Here is a 5,986-nt window from a genome sequence, read left to right on the forward strand (position 1 = left end):
TTTTTTATTTTTTTTATCAAAAGTTATATCTCCTTCTTTTGATATAAGATAAGAATGTCTAGAAAGAGCGACTAACAAATCTTATTATTTTTTTAGATCAAAAATTGATTTTAAAATCAAATCTTAATAAAGATATGTTCCAATGGACTTGGCAATGATTCAAGATATGTACCAACATAAAGTACTTGAAGTTCTTGTGATTTGTATATACAATGATTCAATTAGAAGAGTCTTTTAGATAATTATACTATTCTTAAAATAAAACCATAATTGCAAAGAGCTCTTTGTCATGGATCTTGTAGTTAATCTTAGTTGTTGAAAATTTCTTAGAATGAAAAGCTACCAAATAGAGCTTGTTATTTGCTTCCATTTGTGAAAAAACAACATCCATGGCAATATTTAATGTGTATATTTCCATGAAGAATGCCTTAGCAAAGTCAATGTAATACAAGATTGGTGTAGAAATAAATGATATCTTCAAGGGTTTAAAAGATATTTTAGCTTTTTTGCTCTATTTAAATTTTTCTTTATATGTTAGGTGCATAAGAAGGGCTACAACTTAAAAAAAATTCTTGATAAAGTTTTGGTAATAATTGAAAAATCTCAAAAAATATTATACCTCTAATTATTTTTGAGATCTTTCAATTGATAATAGTCTAAACCTTCTTAGGATCTATCACAAGACCATCATTTGAGATGATGTATCCTAAGAAGTCAATTTGGATAGTGTGAAATACATACTTTTTCATCTTAGCATATAATCCTGCTTCTCTTAGTTTTTGTAATACATGACAAATATGAAGTTCATGCTCTTTTGTATTCTTAGAATAAATTAAAAAGTCATCTAAATAACAAATATCAAAATCATCAAGAAACTCACAAAAGACATCATTCATTATATATTGAAAAATAGTTGGTATATTTGTGGATCCAAAAAGTATGATATTATATTTGAAATATCCATACCAGGTTCAAAATTTACTTTTTCATTCATCACCTTTTTTGATGCATACCAAGTTGTATGTTCCTTGTAGATCTATTTTTGTATAATTTTTTACTTGATTTAATTAATTAAGAAGACTTGAAATCAAAAGTAGAGGATATTTATTCTTAATAGTAATCTTATTGAGTATTCAATAGTCTATACATATCTACAAAGATTTATCTTTTTTCTTCATAAATAAGATAGGAGCTTTAGTTAGAGATTTAGAATAGCTTATGAAGTTCTAAACTAAATTTTTATCAATGGACTCCTTGAATGTAATAAATTTGTTATATAATAGGCTATAGATTGGTTCAAATGGTGGTTTAGTTTCTTCTTGAAGATCAATAGAGCAATCATAAGGATAATACTTTAGAAGAATATCTACATTTTTTTTCAAAAATATCTTGATAATCTTAGTATTGACTTGGGATGCCATTTGAAATCTTTTTTTTATTAATAATAGGTGTAGCATATATAGCAAAAATTGACCATTTTTTTATAACATATATGAAAGCTCTTATATCTATTAATAATGATTTAGATATATTGGTCTTATGGATTTCTACTAGATTAGTAGAATCTAAGACTAAACTATGAAAAATATCAAGGTTACAAAAAATCAAGTCTATTTTACAATTATATTTTTTTTAGCCATGATAATCTTAAAATAATTGAATTATAAAAAGATCTAATTATATTAAATATTATTAAATTATTATGATCATTAGTTGTTACATCTAAAAGAATAGTTTAATATATTACACCTCTAAAAGACAACAAATAATCATTTATTACTTCTACATGTATAGATTTGGTTTTTTTAATTAAAGATTTTTATTTTTTTAAAACAAATTCTTTATCTATAAAACAAACTAAGGCTCATAAATCTAATAAAGTTAAGACTTTGTGATTTTTTAGTCCTAAAAAGACTTCTATTATAAAGCAAAGCAAGGGATTTGATGAAAAAATAAGACCTTTACTAGATCTTATACAAGATTTCAGCTAGATAGTTCGTTTCATAACTAGAAAATTTTATTTTTTGATAGATTATTTTTTTTGGCAACCATGCTCTTTATTTTGTAATTGTATTGTTTTTTTTGGATAATATTGAATAATATACTTGAATTCTCAATAATATTGATACAAATTGTTTTTACAACAACAAATCTTTTTTATTTCATAAGAAATTTAAAATGTACCATATCAATTTGCATAGACTTTGGCCTGAATAAATAAGCTTCCAAAAACTTAGAAGGTATTGCCATGGCTTGACTTGTATCTGTTCAACCAAATCTTTTTTCTTCAAATCTTTTAATAAGTTGATTGTCATATGCAATGGCTTAAGCAATAAATTACTTCAATAAATCTACTTTTGACATTATCAACAATAAATATTTGACATTATCTTTGAATCCATATTGAAACCTATTAGCTTATTGAAAATGTTGCAACATTAGATAGAGCTTTACTTATTGTGGAAACCTTCAAAATTTTGAACTTATTCCTTCAAACTTCTCAAGCATACTTATCCTTGCCTCCTTTATACTTATAGTAGTAAAACTTCTTGGATTTAGTTGAAAACTTAATCTACTTGCTTCTCTTAATTGTACAACTTTTTGGTATAGACTTTGAACTTCATTGTTGACTTCTTCATAGGTGTAGGAATAGTACCTCTATGATTTATATTAGAAATATATGAGATTTCCTCTCTTAAAGTATTAATAAGCTTAAGAAGATTTACAAAAGCTGTAAATCTATTTTCACTTCTGCTAAGAGTAGCATCTATAATCTTTCCTTCCATAGACAACTCAAATAAATTCAAAAAGTTAAATTAGAGGAAGGTAATTTACAACATCTAATATCAAATAAAAATTTCTACAAAGAAGGATATTGTACTTTTTTTAAGGAAAAAATGAGTGTTAAAAAACTAAACTATTTATTTAAAGGCAGATAGTCTATATTTTTTTAAAATATAACAATAGAAGTTTTATAATCTATTCACTTTTAAAAAAAGATAAGAACAATAAATTAGCACTCTTGTCAAACTGTCTAAGACATAAATCTTGAAGAAAGAGAATATTAAAATACTCTTGAATCACTCAAAAAGAGTAAAAAATCATTCAAAAATAATAATAAATTGAACTAGAATGACTATTGTCAAAGCCAAAAAGACTAAAAAGTCTTGAAATAAGACTAAGGACTAGAAAGACCTCACTCTTGATTCCATATATATTATCTAATTAAAGGCTATGTGACAATGTTCTATGAGACCTCCAATACTTGTTGAATTTGCAAGACATATCTTAACTTAGAAGACAAGTTTTCTATAGTTGTACCATATAATTAGCTTATTTCATAAGCTACCAACATATGTAACATGTAGTTAATTTGTTGATCAAGTTTCTAACCTACCAATCAACTACAAACATATAGAAAGTCAAAATCACATCTATGAAGTTTTTTGAAAGCTTTTCTAGAAGATATTATAAAATTAGTCTACTTTTATCTACTTCTTTATAATCATATAAGTAATTATTAGAATAAATATGTATGTCCTTGACATTTGATAGAATTAAATTCCTATATTTTAGTATATATAATACATATAATACTTTTGAATATAAAATTTAAGATTTATTTTAGCTACAAATTATTTTAGGTATTTTTTAAATATTTATACTTTAAAATTAGCAATTTGAAATATACACAATTTTTAACATAATATTTTTTATATTTCTAATTTTTTATTTTTTTTCAAATAAGATATTATTTAATATTATTTTAAAAATATAATTGAGATATTTTTTTTACTAAATCTTAAAATAATCAACTTATTTTGTTGTTATATGATACAAATTTATGTTATTACTTTTTTATTTTTTTAAATGAATTATACATATGTTAGAATAGAAAAAATAATAATATCAAAACATCAATAGTACACTATCATTAAAATTAAAACATATAAACTATTTCTTGATACCTTCTAATTTAATGTATTTCATTGAATAAAACTTCTTTTTTTGTATTGTTCACACAAAGATATAAAAATTTGAATCCTTTATTACAAAATCTAATGTATTTAAATATAAATTAAGATCTAAAACTAACTTGTTTATTAAAATAAATATATAATTATATTTTAAATTTTATATAATAATCTAAAAATTATTTATCTTATAAAATAAATATATTAAAATCAAGTAATTTTTTTAATATATTATAAATAAAAAATTGGCTAAAATAAAATTTATTTTTATATCATCTGTATTAAATTTTGAAAATAAAATATATGTGTAAATCGAGATATAATTATAAATGGTTTAAAATGATAAATGATCAATAATTGAATATTTTTAAATAAGTATTTATTTTTTAAATTTTAAAAAAGACATGGTCATTTTTTAGTGATGTTAATACCAATAAACCTTTCAAGAAGTTACATTCTTAAAGACTTTAGATGATTCATCAACATAAAAGAAAATTAATCTGATTGAATTTTGAATAAAAATAAAGAATTTGAATTGGAATATTATTTAAATTTAATATTACAGTAATACATATTAAAATATCTTATACATTGATATAAACATGATATAAATGATTTTATATGCGAAAATCCTAATAGTTTTATAAATACATTAAAAAATTCATAATTCTATAATATTAAAATTTATCTAAATTAAAATTGATGATTGAAAATAATAGAAAAATCATAAAAACTAAGAAAATCCAATTTAAAATTTATTCTTTAGTTTTTCTTACACATATACATAAGTTTTTGTAAGTATTTTTAATACAATAGAAACTAACATCTTATAAATCTATTTCAAAATAATTAATTTTTAATATTTTAAATAAATTACTTAGTTTATTAACTTTCAATATTACAGTACTAGAATAAATATTAAAATAAAAATTATGATTTTTAATATATATTAAAAAAAAAACATGTTTCATATGAAAACCTTAGAATAACTTTTCAACAACTAAGAACAACATTAAAACATAAAATGAAAAACTCCTTTTTAATAGATAATTATAAAAGATAAAAAATTTATTAAATTATCAGAATGTATTTTTATTATATATATATATATATATATATATATATATATATTATGAAACCAAAAGAACTATGGACTACTTTTGAAGAAAATTATAAATTAAATATTTTATCAAAAATTATTATTTATATTTAAAATAATTATTCATAAAATTATTAGAAGTTTTAATTATTCTTTTAAAAATTTTTGCTAAAAATAGAGGTATTATAGAAATAATTTAAATTACTTGAATATATAGAGGTAAATAAAACTAAGTAAAAATAAGAAAATAAAAAATATATAAAAAAATATTATTTCCTTGTAAAATAATTTAGAAGATTCTTTGATCTAATTTGAATTTATAATTTCTTTTTTACACATTATTAAGCCATAATAATTTATTTTGTAAGTTTTCTGAATCTATAAAGATACTAAAGAAGTACATTACAACTTGAAATTTTGTTGACATGTTTTTATTCAATTTTACTTTCGACACAAAAAAAAAGTTTGTCCAATGCATTAATGGAATAGAAAAATCACACTAGAATATTTAACACCTTATATCCAAAGGCAAGGTCAAGAGTACTAAGAACCTAAAACAACTAAAAAAGCAAGTTCATTTATACTATCATATATGATCATATATTTTAATTTAATCTTGAATTATATTCAATCATTTTGTCATTTCTGAAATATAGTATGATTTTTGGCATCCAAAAACTATTTCATCTCCTAAGTAAAGAAGGCTCATATTGTGGGTGTTTGTTTTCTTTTTTTTTAATAGATTTCTAACAAATTTCTCTATATTCAATAAGACTTACTTAAATCATGTTTTTTGAATGGATTCAACTTTATACTTCATTTTTAAAGCTGACTTTGTTTCTTTAAGTCCAAATAGTTTATAGACAAATTTATTTTAATAATGATCAAAATTAACAAAAATATGTAAATTTTT

This window comes from Physcomitrium patens, chromosome 21 (assembly GCF_059467195.1).
Source record: "Physcomitrium patens ecotype Gransden chromosome 21, ASM5946719v1, whole genome shotgun sequence".
NCBI lineage: Eukaryota > Viridiplantae > Streptophyta > Bryopsida > Funariales > Funariaceae > Physcomitrium > Physcomitrium patens.